The sequence below is a fragment of the Ochlerotatus camptorhynchus genome, unplaced genomic scaffold (assembly GCF_037179485.1).
Source record: "Ochlerotatus camptorhynchus isolate MF236.1 unplaced genomic scaffold, CSIRO-AGI_Acam_v1.1 ptg000099l, whole genome shotgun sequence".
In the NCBI taxonomy this organism is placed as follows: Eukaryota; Metazoa; Arthropoda; class Insecta; order Diptera; family Culicidae; genus Ochlerotatus; species Ochlerotatus camptorhynchus.
Genome location: NW_027040589.1, coordinates 1,716,987 through 1,739,428, shown reverse-complemented (window position 1 = coordinate 1,739,428; position 22,442 = coordinate 1,716,987). Strand labels below are relative to the sequence as shown.

At 43.4% G+C, this 22,442-nt stretch overlaps 1 protein-coding gene across 2 annotated transcripts in view; it reads right to left on the bottom strand.

Moving 5' to 3' along the window:
• The window catches only part of Glut4EF (Glucose transporter 4 enhancer factor), a 258,287-nt gene that overhangs the window by 154,285 nt on the left and 81,560 nt on the right, over positions 1–22,442 (bottom strand). The gene's annotated exons all lie outside the window — the stretch shown is intronic.

Here is a 22,442-nt window from a genome sequence, read left to right as displayed (position 1 = left end):
AACATCCTCATGCGACTTATTAAAATAAGATCAAGTGTGACCATATTAAGTACTCAGGACCACCCTGGCCGCTTCCGGGCATGTACCTTCTTGAACCAACACCTACATGCGACAAATCAAATTACATGAGAATTCAAAAATATGATCATTGGTGGCCATGTTAAGTACTGCGTTGGCTACATCCGGACATGTTCCGGGTACCCCCGGGGAGGTGGCCACATTCTTCTCAACACCCGCATGCGACACATAAAACTACATCAGAATTCAAAAATAAGATCATTGGTGACCATATTAAGAACTCAGGACCACGTTGGTCAGATCCGGACATGTTTCGGGTATCCCCGGGGAACTGCTCTGATTATTCATATATCAAAATATCAAAAGTTCAAACTTCACCAATGTGCATAATCTCATTTGAGTATCCGTAAACCAAAAACTGAACACGCAAACAACAGCGGATGATATTACAAGCTGTGATACGGTTGCTCTGATATCATGCTAACAAAACTCACCAGCTACAATTCTCACCAAACTGTGGTGAGTTCGAGCTTCAAGATTTTTGCTGTAAATCCGAACACGAAACTGGCAGCTGGCAGCAGTAGCTTCGTGTCTGCCATCTGTGAAGCGTAAAGAAAGATAGCAAACTATGCTTTCTCTTTCTAAGAAAACGATGTGCAACGGAATAATGTTCGTTACATGTTCTGAATATTCTCGCAAAAGTAGCTTGTAAAATCAACATCATGCTTGATATTGTATTCCAATATCATGCGTGATATTGGGAGTCCTTGAGAGCGAAACAAAATCATTTGAGTGAGGATTATGCCATCACTGCTAGTGACTACAGATCATCTAAAAACAGTATGTTAGTTTAATTTGCAACAGCAGGTCGTTTGAGGTGTCTGTAGAAACTTGATGATTTTGAGGAAGCAGGAGGACGTTCTTAGTGACTATTGATCTGTTTTGAAATAATGGGATGTTGAACTGCAAAATCAAAACATTTAAGGTGTCTTTAGAATTTTGATGACTTTGAGGTAGCCAGAAGCAGTGCTGTTAATTTTCATATCATTCAATTGAAGATGAACCAATACAACCATTCAATCAATTCTGTGAAAACGAATTCTTACATGACCATAATTTGAAGAGCCCCTTTCTCATTCGAAGCTCATCGTCACTGACAATTGAGTCACTCACTATCATTTTATATACGACAGTAGAGTATGGAACAAACCCAGCACAATGATCCCAAACAGACAAGCCGACCCGATGTAAGGCAAATTTAGGGTCGATGTCGACCCAATGCCGTGTTGTTGTCGGGTAAATTGTGGGGTTTATGTCGGTTAAAAGTCAGGTCAACATCGGGTTGGGGTTTGGGTAGAAGTCAGGTTGGTGTCGGGTTGACTTAGCTTTTTCGCCGGAATGCCGACCAGAGCTCCGTTTATGTGTAGGTTATAGTACGTTCAGACTACAGATTTTTTTTCCTTTATTTACAAGGCCTTCAGCCATTGGCTGGTTCGCCTTGGGAACTCCAGAAGGGAGTTCCAAAAGGTTTGTAAGAGCTGCTACAGTGTTTGTATAACCATTAACTCTATTAACATAAAACACAAATCAGTATAAACATAAAGGACACTGGCGTGGTACATCTGCGTTAATTCAGTTGGATTTCCAATTGGATTGCGGTAAGTTGTCATCAGGGTTCAGGGTTTTAAACGTATCGTGGTGTATGCCGGTAGTTGGAGCTAGTCATTGAGGGTTGCGTGGGTCGAGTAATTTAAATCATATTGAAGAGTCCGGTTTCCTTCAGGAAGATGAACAGCGTAGCAGTCCGAACGGGATCATCGGACCGGATGCTGCCGGAAATGTCGTAGCTTCTCCTGGTTCCATCGTATTTCGGGCATATGCAGATGAAGTGCTCGACGGTCTGTGGAATGTGGCAGTGGTCGCATATCCTCCGGAAGGGTCCGTCCCCCTTAAAGTTATGGGAGACGTTTGTGTGGCCGGACCGGAGTCGCGATAAAACGACCTGCTCACGGTGGAGGGGTACGTCCTCCCATCTGCTGGTGTCCCCTTTTATCTTCCATATAAACAGTATACTTCCGGCGAGCCAGTCCCGGCTCCAGGATTGCCTGGTGACCCACTTCTTCAGATCCTGCCCGGGGACCTTCCGGGTATATTTGGTCATACGACGGCCTGATCCGGCGAGATGATCAGCTTGCTCATTCCCTTTTACACCGCAATGTCCAGGCAACCAAATGAATACCGTGTTGGGTGGCGCGTACTCTTGGATGGCCTGTATCCAGGGGCGCCTGCTGGTTGCGGATTTAAGTGCAGTGACTACACTAGCAGAGTCTATGAAAAGTGCGATTGGCCGTGTATCCGGGGTGTAACTGCGATAAAAAGCTGTGGCTGAAAAAATAGAGCACTCATCCGGGAGCCTGTGACACTCCTTTAGGTAGTCACCGGAGATGCCGATGCCCACCCTTTTCTGGGCTACGGAACCGTCCGAGTAACGGATGGCGTATCCAGCGTACTTCCTTCTCTGCAAATCCAATGCCGCCTGATTTACCGCAGAGGGATTGATACCAGCCTTGAAGTGCCGTTTGATGGTGTGGTCGGTCTTAATTGGCGGGTTGTTCCAGCCTCTGGCTCCAACCCAATGTGTCTTGCACACTGGGGGGAGTGCTCAGTTGGAGATTTCCCTGAGGAACTTGTTGGCCTCCTTTAGGAGGGAACCTTCCTCGTCATTCAGCCCGATGGCGCGTTTGCATATAGCCCCGGTAATCAGGCGGTCGAAGGGGAGTACTCCTCCCTCAATGCAGGCGGCGATCCCGGGGGTACCAGGAAGGAGTCCGGAAGAAATCCGAAGTGCTTGCTGGTAGACCTTTCCACCAGGCGCGGTTTGGCAAGGTACGTAGCCTCGATGCCGTAGGTCAGCCGCGAGTTTACTATAGCCTTCGCAACATTGAAGCGTGAGGTCCGGTTGGCGTTAGGATGTCGGCCTGCTAGTGTCCTCGGGATGTTTATGCGCTGTTTGCAGGCACTCTTTGCCTCGTTCAGGTGCGTGTTGAATGCAAGAGAGCGGTCGAAATGCACACCAAGTATCCGAAGGGTTTTTCTGAACGGAATTACCTCGTCCTGGATGCTGATCTTCGTGCTGAGGATCCGGTGATTCGACGGACAAATATGAGTGTACCCGCTTTTTTCTGCGGACATCTGGAATCCCGCGTTTGATGCCCAATTCGATGTAGGCCGTGGCTTGAATAATTTTTCTTCGAAGCGCTTTGACAGTCTCCTTAATTGCCATAAGGACGATGTCGTCTGTATACACGAAAATGAAGATTCCGACCGGCAACCTCGTGAATACCCCATTCATCCTAACGAGAAAGAGGGTGACCGCTATCACCGACCCTTGCGGTACGCCAGTCTCCTCGTCGAAAATCTTGGATCGGCAGTTTCCCAGGACAACCTGGAAGGTCCGGTGCGAGAGGAAGTTCTGGATGAACTTCAACTCCAGGCTATCAACTGGTCCAAAACACCTGGCATCCATGCCCGGTTGTAGGTCTTCGATAGGTCAAGCGCAACCAATTCAGCGTGATGGTTATTTGCGGACATTGACGATAAAGCTTCGCTGAGGGAACCGAGGTTTGTGCTGGTCCCGTGACCTGGTCTAAAAGCATGCTGTCGGTGGTCCAGGTTCCTCCAGATACAGAATCAATCTCCTGTTTAACATTCTTTCAACCAGCTTAGACGCACAGCAGATCAACGAAATGGGTCTAAATTTGTCCACCTCGTGCCCTGTGGAGTTCGGTTTGGGGATTGGGACGGTCAAGCTGTGTTTCCACTGGTCGGGGAAAGTGTCACCCATCCATTCCTGGTGCACCAACTCTAGCATCCTAGCCTGCTCCCCGATAAGATTCCGACTACAGAGTTATAACATGTTATAGCGCTATCTTGATGGTGGTTCATGTGTTGCAATTATTTGACAACCGTTATAACATGTTAAACACTCCAGTCTGCACAGTGTTTTACACTCAATTGAATAATATCAAATAACTAAGCAACTCCCAACTAACAATTTTAGCTGCAGCTCAGCTTATACAGGCAAAAATTAGCTGCATAAGGCAAATTTTGGCAGTATAAGCTAATCTGCAGCTAAAATTGTTTGTTGGGCTGATATCACTCATTCGATGAAGGACCCCTTTGATAGCCGATAGCTGCTTTTCTCATTTTCATCAAAAATGTTCAATTGATTCTGAGAATTTACAGCACTGGCCAGAAGGCGTAAAGGATGACTATTACACTTATACCAAAATTTTGAGGGGTTGATCTCATTTCTTCATTTCATTTCAAAGGGTGTTTGGGGTGCTTCCATAAATTTCATGATTTTTTGGAAGACTTTGAAGTATCAGTAGGACGCTAAGTAAAACTACAGATCTACTCAAATATTTGTTTGGAGGTTGGACAGTAACAGCAGGGTGTTTAGAGTGTTGATAGAAATTAAACGATTTTTAGTAATGATTTTGAAGTATGAGATGGCCGTTTTAAGTGACTCTTTTGAAAATGTTTGAGAGATTGAATTGCAATAACTGTCAGTTTGGGATTTCTGTATCCTTTTTTAAAATTGTTTGGATAGCCTAAAAGTAGTTTTTGTGGATTAAAAGCATCAGAGAGGGCGCATGAGATGCAAATTCAACATGCCCTGCCCCTCTCTCCTTTTGTGCACGCCACTGGTTATAGTAAAGCATGATTCACATAAATTGTGCTCTGCAATTCGAAAACAACTAAATCAATGTTTAATTTACTTTTGCGGGAAATTAAGATTGAAAGCTGAACATTACATTAGGTCCTAAGTAACATTGACAGATGCTCTACGTCGACTTTCTCTTTGTATCCCCACGGCCATGTAAATACATTCACAGGTATTTTCAGCACTCAGATCGATAATAGAAGTTTGTATCTAGCATCTAATAGGACAAACACAACAAAAAACGGTTATGTGCTCAAATTATTAACGAAAGAGAATCGATCAATGTTACTTAGGACCTAATGCAATGTCCAGCTTGAATGGTTTGAAGGGCATTAAATTTGTTGCTGCCTTGTCGCATTTAATGCTATATGGTTGGAGTTTAAATATGTTATGGAGCAGCAGCGCTGCTGATGTTTTCGGCAGTTTCCAGAACTGGATCTCTTTGCAGGGGGTTGTATGCAGCATATCTCCGGCCCAAATAATTTGTATTACTGTTTTGGGCTCGCTGTCACGCTGTCACATGTTGACAATCTTCTCTTAATCTTCTTTATTCCTTTATTTAACGTCGGTCTCTGTTCCGCAATCTAGTGCCAATCACCGACGGACATTGACGGCAATCGCATGTGCAGGAAGGTAGCTTCCACACCTGCGTAGTATATCGCATCCTCCATTCCGGCCGGGAACAACGGCTTTACTTTACTTTACTTTGCAAAATGAGTTTTTTTTTCGAGATCGAAAACTTCAATAAAATTAATAATTATAAGGCTGGAAAATTTCCAGATTTCTAGTATTTTCAAGACTAAAAACAGACTAAGCGTAAAAGCCCAAACGCAATGTGGGCCAAAGCGGAACGGAAATGGCAAGTTTGACACAAATGACATCAAGATGCCTATCGGAAGTCGATTTGGTTCTAACTAGTTTTCAATCCGACAAGTAGGCTTACTCAGAACGGGCTTTTCCGCTGCCGCTGCCGTTGTGCCTCCGCTGTCATTGCGCTTGTACCTTAAGGGACATCGCTTCAACCAGAAATAGACTGGCCATTGAACAACTTGACAGCGTACGGCACACTATCCAAACTGCACACTTCCGCCACGAAAAGTTGCTGTGACTGTTGCGATAATTGTGCTACTAGGTAACATCCAGTCGTTTAGTAAAACGGTAAAACTTCCTACGGATAGAGCGGGAATCGATCCATTGCTCCGTGGCAAACACACAACGTGCCTAAGCTAACCACTGGGCCACGAAGCCCAGAAACTGGACATTGATAACATTCAAGATTCTGAGCTAAGATTGTCATGTACATGGATCAATACTGCGTTCACGCTACAGTGATTATACGACTTGATATCAAACATCATAAGCAAGCACCACACGGGCAAAAATATTGACAATCAATTCGACAATCAAATTGATGCAAATAATGAAGACGAAAATATTGATGAACAAGCTGATGCAAAATCGAAAAAAAGTTTGAAATTCGTTTATGTTGCCGTGGTAAACCAGAGCGAAAGTTGATTAAGCGAATCGATCAACGAGGATAGGCCCTTTTCAAATATTACGCGAGTTTGTCTGGCATTTTTTGTCAAGGTGGTTGTGATTTGACTCGGAGTATTCCATCGAATACAACAATTCAAGCTGAACATTGCATTAGGTCCTAAGCAACATTGACAGATTCTCTTCGTCGACTTTCTCTTTGTATCCCCACGGCCATGTAAAGACAATCCCAGGTATTTTCAGCACACAGATTGATAAAAGAAGCTTTTATCTAGCATCTAATACGACAAACACAACTAGAAACGGTTATGTGCTCAAGTTATTAACTAAAGAGAAAGTCGACGAAGAGAATCGATCAATGTTACTTAGAATCTTTCCCCAACCTAAATATAGTGTTAGTTTGCTTAAGTGAGCCCGAGGGCGAGCCTTGAATTACGAGAAAACGGTTTCCGAAATTTTGTTCGCAATAGGCCTTTTTAATGCACCACCAACGTAGAGTGCGCCACGCGAGTTTGAGAGAAAATGTTAACCAAACCGTTTGTTTACATCAGAATAACGATTTTTCACAACGCAAATTAAAGCATTTTTCATTGAACATCTTGCCAATTTCCATCAGCAATTGTCTTATTTTACGATTTTCCATAGATCTGTACCTCAACTATTCGCGCACAAGAAATCCGGAAGACCATAACCACTAAGGCATTATTCTAATTTTCCATTTTTTTTCAACAAAAATATTCCTGAACACCAGCAGGATCCTTGCAAAAACGATACAGGATTAAATTTTTCAACTGATGATCAATTCTTGGAGCATCTCAGATGAATCAATTTATCAGGAATAGTGAAAAAGTGTTCCGCTTCCTATGTTTCACGGCAGAAATTTCTGCTCACAACACTCTTTTTGAAGTTCTCTTATTCACCACCAGAGGTTGAATCGATCACTTAGTTTCTATTAAAAAGGCGTATAGCTGATGTGCTCGATTGGTTCCGCTATTTGACAGCTCAATTGGTTCCCGAGATTCTATCCGCCAGACTATGAATATAGCATTGATGACACCCAGAACATATTTTTGAAAACATTCGCCTTGACACCAGTCCCGAAGTGACGTTTCTTCACACACATTTTGGCAGTTCCTTATGGGGTTTTGCGTTGGAGTTAGAGAATAAGAAAAATTCCTCCATGTTTCACACACAGAATGACAGTTACATATGAGATTTCTCCATAGGAGTAAAGAGTTACAGAGCTCTCGTCAACGCCAATTGACATCAAAATATTGATGGGAATATTGACGGAACTTTTGTCATATGGGGTACACTACACAGTAAATATTCAGCAAAAATTTTACATATGCTGTTTATGACATAAGATGTAATGTGATCATACTGGAAACAACAACAAATGTTAACGACACTCTTTCATTGCATCACAATGCCGACAAATGGCTGCAAGCTGCAACTGTCAAATTTCGCCAACCGCAAAAAGGCGACTGATTTCCTTCCGAATCAAGTGAGCAATGATTAATATCCGGTTTTTTCCTCCAATCCACGCGCCGTTTCAAAAAAAAAAATCATCTGCGCGAGGGTCGCTCAGTATGTCGCAATTTGACGTAATGGTGACGTTGTTGGTTTTAATTCTGTGCCCCACCCATTCGCACGGGCTGGAGTTCCCTCTCACTTTTCATTTTTGCTGTTGCCATAGGTACCACTCTACCGACCGAACTAACTAACCTCCTATGGAGATCGAAGTAGGTCAACTGTGCGCATAAATTAGAGTGCGAGCTCGCGGCGAGAAGGGTCAATTTTTGTTTTCGGTTTTTCAAAACCGGAGTACCGGAATACCCCTGCCCAAGCCCGCGCCGGGGAGTTATTGGGTGATTAAGATTTATGACTTTCATTTTCTGCCTGGCACTGGCTGCTGTGATTAGGAGTTGCGCGACCGGGCTTCTCACACTTTTGTAACTTGATTATTTCTGAGCAAGTTACGGCGGCGGTTTTTCGAAAGTTGTTGCAACTTGTTGATTGGAGCAGGGTGGCACGGGGGAGGCGCGTCGCGTAATCATAATCCGCGCGCGTAAGTTGTTTTACACGTGTTCATGTGCCTGGGCGTTGGGAGTTAGATGTTGATTTTTCCACGGTTTCAATTTTTTGCATAACCTCGAATCGCGCGCAACGTTGCTAGGTTTTTGATTTGAGCGCGATAGACGCAAGGGTGCCCTTCACTGGCTGTTGGAATTCAAGCCAGGTGAGTGGGCGGTGGAACGAGTTTGCAACACGGACACGAGCCACGAGCAGTGTACGCGAGCATTCTTGTATAGATACAAAGACGTGTGGCTATTGCTCGTACTCGACTGCCTCTTAGTAGGCCATGGCAAAAAGTAAAAGTCCGTCAAGCGGCAACTAGATGGGCCGGATTATGTGCGCTTTGCATCGTGCTCACATAAAGGTATAGACGAGGGAATTATGCAACGGTTTAACCTTTTCCAATGTAAATGCAACGGTGCCGATTCCCCGCGCTCATTACAGGAAGGCACACTAAACTTTGAACTCCCGTTCGGTCGACAACTCATCATACAGGATTTCCCGTTTACTGCAATGGGGTCATCGTGTGCGTGTGTGAGAAAGCTAAACCACCACCGTCGTCAATAGAGCGGCCTGCTGCGATCACCTTTTCGCTTGTGTCCATCAACCACACAAAGACCCGCCAAGCCAACTATATTCTTTGTGCAGCCAGCGATCATGGAAAATTCCCATTTCTCCGAGTTGCCTCCTTCTGTCTTTGTGCCCTTCGTTCGATCGTTCGTTCGTTCGTCGGAGCTCCTTCACTCTGAAATTAATCACATTTAATTAGCCTCCAAAGTGGTCGCCAACTTGTGCACACAATCACCACCGGGTGCACAGCTGTGCGCACCGTGCTGCGTTTCGATCGGAACACAAAGCGAGCGAGCGAATTGCATGCACACATACAAATGCACCAACCGGTAGCGATCATGTGCTGGGCTGCACTGTGCACTTTTTCAGAACCGGATATCTTTCGGATAAAAAGAGGTAGGTTCTGCCCGCTGCTGGTTACCCGTTCGCGCGGTCGGTGTGGCCTTAATTGTGGGCCCTATTTGGTAAAACGCGCGATCATTTACACCCTTTTACAGATCATTTGGGTCGTTGGCGATATCTCAGCGGGAGATCAACAAAGAGCTCACTTGTTGTGCTGGCGATGTTTGTTTATGCTTCATAGGTGCAGATATGATTGATCAGGCGATCGCGATCTCAATGGTGGTGGTGGCTCTCATTATGGACATAATTGAACCGCCGTGCCGCGCCGCACTGCGATGACTGTAAATGAGCTGAATTGCCTTCTAATTAAAAGGTCGAACTCGCGGCGCAGGCAACAACGTTGTGGGGGGGGGGGGGGGGGCTAAGGGCATCCAGGGTCGGGGAGGTTCGTGCGATCGAAGCGCTGGCTGTGTGATCTTGAGGAGATTGAGTTATGCTCGGTAATTAGGGGAGCCTTACCTCAACATTGAGCGGTACACTTTAATTGGTGGTGTTTTGAAATTGATCGCTGGTTGACTGAATGTTTACATTTTGATTTCAGTGTTCCTTGGTAGTTTGGAAGCTTCACTACATTCTCTACCTTTAACGAATGCTTAAGGACGGTTCGTGACCGACCGGTGGGTCGGGACCCATAGATTGAGAAACGCAGTTGACATTTTCTCAACAACTCGGACGTGGACTAATTCTCGCGTCACTTTTGAAATAGGCCAATTTACATTGTTCGATTCTCTTCATCGACTCTCTCTCTTTCGTTAATAACTTGGCTGTATATTTATTTGGGACTAATACGTCTACATAGTCTGTTAAAAGAAAGTATTATTAAGCGTATTGGACGATAAGAATAGCTGTTTTTAGAGCCGAGTTATTAACGAACGAGAGAGTCGATGAAGAGAATCGATCAATGTAGATTGGTCTATTTGAAAGGTGACTACATTTGTATTTTCTGTTTTTTTTTTTTTTGAGGACCCCAGTAGAGTCCCACCGGTAGAAACTACCAGAAGAGACCTGGCACCCGCTACCGGCAGGGAAGGCCGGGCCTACTGTAACAATATATATGGGTCAAACTCTCCTGTAGATTCCGGCCTCCTTTGCGAAACATATCAGTTGTACCTCTGCTACCGGGCCGTTCTGGATGTTCTCGTGGTCCGTGGAAGCAAGGGCAGTTTATTAGTATGTGTTCGATCGTCATTGTTGTTCTGCAGGTGGCGCATCTTTGGCGGAAGTTTCCGCAACTGCTGCTCCCCATGTTGGGGGTGATGCGGCTGTGGCCGGTTCTTAACCGGGACAGGAGTCTCTGTTCGTAAAACCTTGGGACATCCGTCCAGGGAAGGGTTATCCCTTTGGTCTTCCGGATGAAGAGGTCTCTCCTGGCGAACCATTCGCGGTCCCATGCCGTCCTGAGGGTTGACTTGATCCATCTATTCAGGTCCGAAGTGTTGGCGAGTGGCTGCGAGGTGGTCTGCTTCTATGTTTCCGGCAATTCTGCAGTGTCCCGGTATCCACATGAAAGTGGAGCCAGGGGGTGTGGTTTTGTATGGCCTGAATCAAGGGGTGGCGGGCGGTGGCAGATTCCAGTGCCGCGAGGGCGCTAGCAGAGCCGGTTAGTACACATAGTGGAGAGGAGGATGGTAGGGAAGCTGCGTAATGAAGGGCTGCAGTCTCGGCCGAGAAGACCGAGCATTGATCGGGGAGTCTCCAGAAGTGTGAGGTCTGTCCATCATTTACTCCAAAGTCAAGCCTAACTCCTGCCTTGGAGTCATATGTGAAACGGAGTTCGAAGTTGAGCGAACTGTCGATGTGATTCTGAACCAGCCGCCTGAAACATTGGTCCTTCTACCCGTCCCCAGGTGAGCGAACTGTCGGTGTGATTCCGAACCAGTCGCCTAAAGCATTGGTCCTTCTACCCGTCCTAAAAAAAATCTAAGTCGCATCGTTTTCGAGATGTAGCAGTTTGAAAATAGATGTTTTTAATTAATTTTAAGGAAACTTGATTTTTTTTTAAATCATAACTTTTTTGTCCATCATTTCTCCATCTTGACCTATAATGCAAAAAATGGCATTTTTTGTCCCCTTAAACATATCAACAAATAAAGAAATACAAAAAATTCTTTTTTGAAAAAAATGTTTTTAAGATTTTATTTGAAATTAAAAAAAAAAAAGTTGGGTAGCTTCTTTTAGAGTGCATATTTTTTTTCAAATAGTCTTATTCATTATCTCCAATATTTCCAAAGACACCAAACCGATCGGGCAAACAGTTTTCGAGTAAAAAAATCTGAAGATAAGCTTGATATTTTTCTATATGCCCTTTTCAAAAATAAGACTGGATTCAAAATGGAGATATGAAGATGCAAAATGGCACTGTCAGTCATAAGAAACGTTTCTGCAAATTTTCAACCAAATCAAAAAATACAGAACTAAACCGATTTGCGAATTCGTAGGGAAATGGTCATGAAGAGAATCGATCATCGCAGTTAGGCCCTTATGATTTTGCACTCTTGATCGACTTTTTCTATAAAAAAATGTCAAATCTAGCGTTCAGAATCATAAGGGCCTAACTGCGCTGATCGATTCTCTTCATCGATTTTCTCTTCGCATTACCACCATAGAGGCATAGAGGTAACTCTAAGACCAGAAGGTCTCGAAGAAACGTGCTCAACTTTTTCGCTCAGCTATGGTACTCTCCTCGGTCCCAAGCTAATCGATGCACCTCTCGAAACATAGGAAAATCCACGAACCCCTCATTTGATCTGTCAAACTTTCATAGCGAATTAAAACAAACATAGTGTAGTAGTAGAATTTCGACTAGAATGGGGTACGTTAATCGATTTGCTTGGGACCAATGGGCTAGTCAAGTAGTGAGCCAATCGATGGTTTCGTATTGATTGTTGTTACCACAGTTCAGTGAAAAAAATTTCCGATATTATCAAAATACAGTGTAATGAAAGGTTATATTAGCTGCCAAAAGCAAGATCAAACGTATCGAGAAATGCTAATCTAACCGAGTTATTATCAAAAGAGAAAATCGATGAAGAGAATCGATCATCGCAGTTAGGCCCTTATGATTCTGAACGCTAGAAATAATACAACAGGGAAAGCGTATATCGACAGTGAGTATTCCTAAGGGCTTAACTGCGATGTTGGATTTTCTCTTTAAAAAAGCTACAGCTAAGGGAAACAATTTTCTGAGTTTTAGAGGTCCAATACAGTGCTGTAACAGGTTGTATTGGTTATCAAAAGCAGCAGTAAACGCACCGAGAAATCTTACACCAAGCGAGTCATTACCGAAAGAGAAAATCGACGTAGAGGATCGATCACTGCCGTTAGGCCCTTATGCATGTTCACTGTCGAATTGTACACTGAACGAAAACATCCGCGATTCTTCAGATGATTATTTCATTGTTCGAGCCCTTTATGAATATGCTTTCGAATTTCGGATGACAACCATAAGGCTGAATTCGTCATCAACTGAGCATCCATATGACTACCTATCTGAACTTCCTGAAGAATCTTGAATCTGGATATGAATGCAGATCTGACATTAATCTGCAATTTTCTTAATCTAGATTTGGATTTGGATTTGAGTCTAAGTTAGGATCAGGTATCAGAATCTAGACTTCCCAAGCAACAATTTCGGTTTTATAAGGGTTCTGTAGACCATGATTTAGGCTTGTAGAATGCTATAAAACCTGTATAAAGCTTGCCATGTTACTTGGGTTGTGCCTCTATCCTAGATTTAAAGCAGGATATTTACTGTTTGAACTTGAAAATTTTAAAACCAAATCAACACCGACTCGCCGATACCATTCAAAGCGCAACGCACAATTTCACAGTTACAAATCGGTAGTTCCTCCCCCTCCGATTTCACCCACCCATCCAACATAGCGTTTCCCTAATTACGGCTTTCGAACACTCATTACCGAGAAGCAATTAACAGACAGCATGGAACATCATCGCAGTGATCAACATCAAAATTTCAAATAGCATACCAAGTTCACCTCGCCAATCCAAACAACACAAATTGCAACACGCACGCATGGAAGAGATCGATGTGCCGGTATGCAATGAAGCACAACGCCGCCGCCGCCGCCGCACTTGGCATTACATTAGATTAGATTAGGGGAAAAGGCTAGCTGGACGTCCGGGGGTCTGTAAATCCCACATCTGTTGGAGCAATTATCGGCATTACTGCATTGGACGGAGTCTTTAAAAAAAAAATAATTCAGAGCCGAATCGATGAGAACTTTCTGCTGGGTGCCGGTATCTGTAACTGGAACGTCGGTTAGAAGCCGGCGGCGGGCTGCCAACCTTCAGGATAGATGGGTAACGCTATTGTTTGTGCTCGCTTGAATGCATGCTTCCGTTTCGAAGGTTCCATCAACCGTTCGTTAACGTAATGACATTGCCTGCCATTATATTTTCATTCCTGAAAGCTCCCTCACAAATGCAATCAAAAGATCCAAATGAAACCAGCTACAAACGCCATCTTGAATATTGAAATAGCACTGGATATCGATTAAGGACTTCTACTAGTCGAGCTAGTTCCTAAGATACCCATATTGTAGGGTTTCCGAGACTTTTTCGAAAATCGGAAGTCAACACTTTTTGCTGCCTCATCATCCTGTCCAATCATGCATCCTTGGCAATCTTCTCCTGGCTCTGCAATTCCAGTAACCTCCGCGCTTTCTCCAGACGATCCAAATCTCGCAATTCCTCCGACAACACTCAGTGTGCTGGGTCAGGAATACGTGGGACGCCGGTCGTGTTTGCGAAAATGCTGCGGAAACCCTACAATATGAATATCTACGGTACGGTCTCGACTAGTAGAAGTCAAAAATCGATTTCCAGTGCTATTTTGATATTCAAGATGGTAGATCTCAATCCAACATGGCATGGCGACTTCTGATTTGCGAAAATGCCGCACAATCCCTACAATAGGGGTATCAACGGGACGGGTTCGACTAGTTAAAATCGGAAACTCATGTCGGCATGTTGGGCTGAGGTTCGCCATCTTGGATATCAAAATAGAACCGGATATCGATTTCTGATTTTAACTAGTCGAACCCGTCCCGTTGATACCCCTATTGTAGGGATTGTGCGGCATTTTCCGCAAATCAGAAGTCGCCATGTTGGATTGAGATCTACCATCTTGAATATCAAAATAGCACTGGAAATTGATTTTTGACTTCTAATAGTCGAGACCGCACCGTAGTTATTCATATTGTAGGGTTTCCGCAGCATTTTCGCAAATCCGTAGTCGCCATATTGGATTGAGATCCACCATCTTGGCCATCAAAATAGCAGCGTATACCGATTTTTTACTCCTACTAGTCGAACCCGTTCCGTAGATTACGTAGGATTTTCGAGGATATTTCGCAAACACGACCGGCGTTCCACGTATTCCTGACCCAGCACATCGAGTGTTGTCAGAGGAATTGCGAGATTCGGATCGTCTGGAGAAAGCGCGGAGGCTACTGGAATTGCTGAGCCCGGAGAAGATTGCCAAGGATGCATGATTGGACAGGATGATGAGGAAGCAAAAAGTGTACTCAGTTTGCAGAATAGCCAGCGAAAGCGCGAGTAGGACAGACGATTGGGTGAAGCAGACCAGATGAGGCGGACGTCTGAAGAAGTTTAACAATCTCGAAAAGCATACGACATTCCGCAGGTGAAGAACAGTGTACTTGATGAAGATTTGGCGAGAGATTGGTGATGATTCGAAGGATTCCCTCAAAGGATGTGTTTTGATTCTCGAACAATTCGCGTTTAAACAATTCCATTAATTTCAAGAAAGTTGTGAGAATTTTTAATAAGTTCTGAAATCTCCGAAAGAAAATATCGACAATTTCAAAGGCGACCATAGATGTTTAGGAAGCTTCATTACATTCAGGGAAGTTTCGAGAACTTCTAAGATGACCACAGAGAACTTCAGAGCAGTGACGCAAACTATCATGACACTCACTCGACACTCGTCAACGCATCAACCGACTATCGCTGACGGAACGTTTTGTCACGCAGTGAGTGTTAGATCCATGGCAAACAACAATCGCCAGTATTGGTCGCTGCTCACAGGCAAAACGTAACACTCGCTAGCGGATGATGTAAAGCACAACGAAAACAGTGAAGACTTCTGCCAGTACGATGATGAGAAAAAGCGAAACGACAGAAGCAAATAAGAACAATGCCTACGCATTCCAAGTTCGTCTCGGCACGAGCGACTGTGTGAGTTACAAACAAAGCTGGCAAAATTCAACGGAAGCTGTTCAGCTCACTCACCAACACACTCACATAAGCAAGCAAGCAAAGCAGCAACTGCTTCAAAACGAGCACAGATGAGTGTCATGATTGTCGGGAATGACCAGATTGGTGACCAGATCACAATTGAAGATGACATTCACCAGTTACTTTTTACTTCTTTCGTCAACTTGATGGATGGTCATGGAGAGAGCTTCGACGAGCACATTCAGGGCTGGAAACCACCTCAGAGCGTTAGCAAAGCAACTTGGTGTGACAAAGAGTGTGTGGTTCTCCCATTTACTTCGCACACTCTTTTCCAACTAATCTGTGAGAAAGCGATCCACACAATGAGCGGTACGCTCCGTGCGGCGCTGGGAGCGAATATAATACAACAAGCGCTAATGTCTTCTTTGAATTCTTTGCAGATTTTGCTTACCACGACTGCATGTATAGGAGATGAAGAAGGACATAACGAAGAAGAATTTTGTCTTTTTGCTGTGTTTCCCATTTGAAACCCTACACTGAGTGGCGCTCTTTGCGTCGGAGCCGTCGGAGCGATGGCTACACATTGAGCTTTCGTTATTTCTGGGTGTGTCTGCCTGTATTCTCTTCTCCGCTGCTTTACACTTGCGCAGGGTGAACGACAAGCAAACTTTGTGTTTGCTTAGTTCTCACTATGTTTATTTCAGAAAATCAGTACATTGCGCGCATTAAGTGATCAGATGGCAGCCCTGGTTACTACCATCAGCTGTTTGACGATCGTGATTGTGATAGGCCGCAACTCTGCTTCAGAGCAGGAAAATTGTAGAAACTTTCAAGGCGTTCCGAGGAGTTATGGAATATTTAGAGAATTTCAGGAATGTTCCGGAAACTTCAAGGACATTGCGGGATCTTCAGGGAACTTATATGAATATCAGGATAATTTCCGGATCATCAGAACACTTAGGAAACTTCAAGGAAGCACCGAAAACTTCGGGGAAGTCCACAGATTAGGGGAAAGTTACTCGAGTTTCAACAAAATTTTCACAACTTCAAGAGAATTTAAGGGGATTTTGAGCAAGGTCTAGAAGCTTAATGGCAATTCAATTAACTTCAGAAGAATAGTGGGTACTTTTATAAAATACTAGCTGAGTGTGTCCGGCCTTGCTCGCGATTCAATATTCGCTTGAGTTTATGCGCCGATTAAAAAAAAGCATACATTGTACGAAGCCCCTCCCCTCTTATATAAGGGGCAACTCCCTATGACCATCTCCTTATACCTCCACATGCCAAATTTGGTTCCATTTGCTTGATTAGTTCTTGAGAATTTTCAAGAAAGTTTCATGGACATCAGGAAAGTGTGGGATCATTTTAAAAGAGGTTGCAGGGCAGTTTCTAGAGTTGGGGAAACTTCAGGGTAGATGATTGCAGTTCCATTGCAGGAAAACAGTGGGAAATTTGGAGACGCTCCTAAACTTTCAATTAGTACGGAAAACTTCAGAGATGTGAAAGCTTCACCGAAGTTCAGAGGTTATCAGGTTATGAGGAAGCAAGGGGTTCTCTGGACTGTTCTATTAAGTTTAATAAAGAGCTTCAGAAGAATTTCAAGAATTCTAGGGGAGTTCCAAGGACTTCAGGGAAGATCAGATATTCTTTGGACAGTTCCATTAGCTTCAGAGAAATTGCAGAACTTCTGGGAAATTGTTTGAATTCCGAAAAATTGTGGGAACTTCAGGGAAGTTAAGAAAAGTTTAGGAAAATCTAAATATGTTAATGAAAGTTCCATCTCGAGAAAATCTCGAGGAAGATCTCCAGACAAATCACGAAAACTTCCGAGATCTTTAGGAAAATTCCAGGATATTCAGGGATGTTCTATGAATATCTGGGAAATTGCAGGATGTCTGAGGATTTTGCCTTAGATCCAATATCAGACTGCATCAGTTTTATTAGCTTCAGGTAGATCACAGAAATTTTAAAGCAGTTTCGAAAACTTCTGGGAAATTGTTAAAACTGCAGGAACTTCTTTGAATTCTGGAAAAATGGTAGGAACTTTTCGGAAGTCCAGAAAAGTTCTGGAAAGTCTAAATATTTTAAGGGAAGTTCCGTGAGCATTCGGGTAGGTTGAAAAACATCAACGCAGCTCCTTTTACTTCAGGAAAATTGTGGGAACTTTTAGAAGTTCTGAGATCTTCATAAAAGTACAAACAACTTCAAGGAGGTCAAAAAACTCGAGGAAGTCCAGTAATTCTCGGAAAATTCTGAGAACTTCAGGAAAATTCCAGGATATTCAGGGATGATCTAGTAATATCTGGAAAATTTCAGGAGCTCTGTGACAGACTATAGCAATTCTATTAGCTGCAGGTAAATCACTAAAATTAAAAACAAATCGAGAACTTCTGGGAAATTGTTGAAACTCCTGGAACTTCTTTTAATTGCGGAAAATTCTGGAAGATCCGTGAGGATTTGGGTAGGTTCGAAAAGATCGAAGCAGTTCCATTTACTTCAAGAAAATTCTGGAAACTTTTAGAAATTCCGAAGACTTAAGAAAAGTACAATGAACTTCCGGGAATTCAAGAAAATCTCGAGGAAGATCTCCAGAAAAATCACGAAAACTTCCGAGATCTTTAGGAAAATTCCAGGATATTCAGGGATATTCTATGAATATCTGGGAAATTGCAGGATGTCTGAGGATTTTGCCTTAGATCCAATATCAGACTGCATCAGTTCGATTAGCTTCAGGTAAATCACAGAAATTTTGAAGAAGTTTCGAAAAGTTCTGGGAGATTTTTACAACTCCAGGAACTTTTTTTAATTCCGGAAAATGGTAGGAACTTTTCGGAAGTTCAGAAAAGTTCTGGAGAGTCTAAATATTTTAAGGGAAGTTCCGTGAGCATCCGGGTAGGTTGAAAAACATCAAACCAGTTCCTTTTACTTCAGGAAAATTGTGGGAACTTTTAGAAGTTCTGAGAACTTCAGAAAAGTACAAAGAACTTCCAGGAAGTCAAAAAACTCGAGGAAGTCCAGTAATTCTCGGAAAATTCTGAGAGCTTCAGGAAACTTGCAGGATATTCAGGGATGTTCTATGAATATATGGAAAATTGCAGGAGCTCTGTGACAGACTGTAGCAGTTCCATTAGCTACAAGTAAATCACAGAAATTTTAAAAAAGATTCGAGAACTTCCGGGAAATTGTTAAAACTCCTGGAACTTCTTTTAATTCCGGAAAATTTGTGGGAACTTTCAGGAAGTCCAGAAAAGTCTAAACATTTTAAGAGAAGAGCCGTGAGCATCTGGGTGGATTGAAAACTTTTAGAAATTCTGTGGACTTCAGAAAAGTACAGCGAACTTCTGGAAAGTCATAAAAGAGTAAGAAACTCTTCCTCTTAGGTGATAGCGAAGTTCATACTGAAGGAGAAGCTCGAATAAGGCCGAGAAGAAACGGGAAATTCCAATGGAAGTGTACCTGTTGACACATGTCAACATTGTCAACATGTTCGATTGGTTCGAGAACGACAAGTTCTTCCAGGTTTTGATGGAAATCCACGGCTTCGAAGACCCGTGGTGACGGAGACGCTGGGTTGTTGGATCTTTCGACAGATTGCTAATGGGGTTGAACATTTTGCACCGGGACATCAAAGACGAGAACGTTATCATCGATCGCAATTTCCATATCAAGCTGATTGAGTTCGAATCGGCGACGTTCGTACAGGAAGTGTGGGCAGGCAACCGCTACTCCGGCCCGGAACTGGAAATGTGGGCTCTCGGTGTGACACTTTAGGTGTTGATCTTCTTCGGGAACCCATTCGTTTACGTCGAGGAAATCCTGCGAAGAATTGGAGTACTTGTTTCTTTAGCTGTTGGCTCGGCTGTTGGTCAAGAATCCCAAAGCTCGGATTGGATGGTGCGCTATTGGAGATGGAATGGATGATGCAGGAAATCAATTTGTCACAGTTCAATTTTGCCAAAATTGGTCCCTGCTAGCCGTACGAAACCAATCCGTAGAAGTGCTACGTAGATGCGATTGCCAGACGGGACTGTCCACGTCGCCGCACACCCTTTCGATGGTGGATGATGTCGATGGTGAAGATGACGATGAGCATGTCCACACAGATGATTCGTTCATGGATCCCGACGAGATGCTGGACGACGACACATTTTGTCTAAAGAGCCTAAATTTATAAAGAGGCGACATGTCAAAATTGGAACAATCGATCCAATCGATTGTCTGTCAAAGTCATAGGAAAAGTAATTCCAATCGAGCAGAAGACCTGTCAAATGGATAAGATGTCGTCTCTTTATAAATTCAGGTTCTTTAATTTTGTCCTCTGTCGCACGATGATGAGCTTGGTTTGACGATATCTCCGGCAGAGAAATCAACATTGCCGTCAAAAAATTTGATCTTCCAGCAAACTTAGACAGTTCCTAATGGGAATTTTCGGTGGAGTGAAAGGATAGTATAAAGTCCGCCATGTTTCACGTACAGTCTGACGTTTGCTTACGGATTTTCTCATAGGAGTAAAGAGCTACTAGTCTGTATCTGAGGGTACCGTACGGAACTAAAGAGCCTGAATTTATAAAGAGACGACATCTTATCCATTTGACAGGTCTTCTGCTCGATTGGAATGACTTTTCCTATGACTTTGACAGACAATCGATTGTTCCAATTTTGACATGTCGCCTCTTTATAAATTTAGGCTCTTTATACGGAACGTGCATCAGTCTAGTCGATGGCGATCGGATTGGCCTAAGAGAAGAGGAGACAATACGGGGGCGAAAACGAACCACTTTTCTGTCAAACGCGAACCAGCTCGTGATTGGCCGATTTGAAGTGAGTAAGATAGAAATAGAGATTGATATAGATAGAGATAAAAGAGTAAGAAGCCAGTTGTCTCCTCTTCCTCTTAGGTATTGGCCAACAATCAACAGAAGAAGCTTTATCGCTTCCAGAAGATAGTGAGAAACTGCTGGTGGAGTTGGATGGTGATGCTGACGATAAGGATGATGATGGCGATGGTGGCGCTGCTGCTGATGACCGGGTGATGGAACGACCGGAAGGAACACTTCAGCACGATCCGTTCAGTAGCAGCAGTTGCGTTGGTGGCCGAGCAAAACTAACCGTCAGAGGCGACAGCAGCAACAACAGTGACTAAAGTGTGCCAGGGGAACGAACCACCCGATCGTCGTTGCGATGTCGGCATCTTTCGTTGCTCTGGTTGCGGCAGTAATGGTGAGTTGTAGGCTCCGGCGAAATTATCTGGATCCTAAAAATTGTTTGTCTCAAAACTCAAATTTTGACACATCCGCATCTGCGGAGGCGCAGAAATAGTGCAGCGATGCCAGTTACTTTAGAGATCATAAAAATTATGTATCATGGGTGCCAAATAGTGCCAATGAGTATGTCATGGTCTGCCTTACTGTGTTTTTGGCACAGTGTGCTGAGTGACCTATCTCTTGTCTTCGCCTTAACTAGAAACCTTCGTTCTCGACGACGGAGCACTCCAATTCCCAACTGTGCTTCGTAGTTACTTTCTACATTCGGAATCCGCCGAATTTCCACCGCTGAGTTGTTCTTAGTTTTCCTCGTGCCGGTTATCCGCTGTCAGGATTCGATCAAGCCCATTTGACTCCGATGCTGCCTTTAATCCGCCTCCGACGGACCAGTAGTGTCCGAACCAGTGTCTTTGAGAAGATCGTGGCAACAAAGGCCCCCTACGGCACAATAATTACTCTGTTGGTGCTGCGGTTTCAACGCACTTATCGTTTGTTTTTAAAACCTACCTCAGGTTCAGGTTCGCACTGACAAAAAGTTCGGTTTCACATGCCTTTTTAATAGAAACTAAGCGATCGATTCAACCTCTGGTGGTGAACATGAGAACGTCAAAAAGAGTGTTGTGAGCAGAAATTTTCGCTGTTAGACATTGGAAGCGGAACACTTTTTCACTTTTCCTGATAAATTGATTCATCTGAGATGCTCGAAAACTTGATCTATAGTTGAAAAATTTAATTCTGTATCATTTTTGCAAGGATTCTACTGGTGTTCAGGAATATTTTTGTTGAGAAAAATGGATAATTACTGATGGAAATTGGCAATGGAAAATGCTTTAATTGGGTTGGGAAAAATCCATCTTCTGATGTAAACAAACGGTTTGGTTGACGTTTCCTCTCGAACTTGCGTGGTGCCCTCTACGTTGGTGGTACTTTAAAAGAGTAGAACGAAAGTGTGCTGTCATTCTGAATTTCAGTCCTGCATTGGGCGCTCATTCCTTTTTCGACAAATTTCCAAGGGGTGATGCAGGCAGAGTAACAGCTTCACTGTTATTTGCGCTCAGGCGAATTGGGTTGCATTGCGTGTGTTTTATAATAGAAAAAATTTTTTCGTATCCTAAGCTCAAATCCATATACAAAACACATAATTTAGATATCCTAATGCAACAAGTTTTAATAAAAACCGACCGAGTCGCCAGTATTTTTGATATGTTGGCTTTGTTTCAATCAAAATTCAAAACCAAAAGGTCTTAATTATTTAAAATTTCATAGCAGAATCGAAATCTTCATCTCAAATTCTACATTAATATCCAACCGAATTCGGAAGGTTGAAATTCAGATCCACCTTCAAAAGCTTATGTCTAGATAGAGCTGGAATTAGGGTGTAACAGCTTTTGTAAACACTGACTCCTCTTGATGATTTCTCGAAATCCAAGGCTCGCTCACTCAAATCAACGTCCCCATCGGGTAGGAGAAGACTTCTCCTTCCAGTTGGTTATGTTGGATTGAGTGGGCGTGCCTTGAGTTTCGAGAAATCATCGAGAGAAGTCATTGTTTACAAAAGCTGTTACGCCCTAATTTCAGCTCTACCTAGACATAAGCTTTTAAAGGTGGATCTGAATTGTAATCTTCCGAATTCCGTTGGATATTAACGTAGAATTTGAGATGAGGATTTC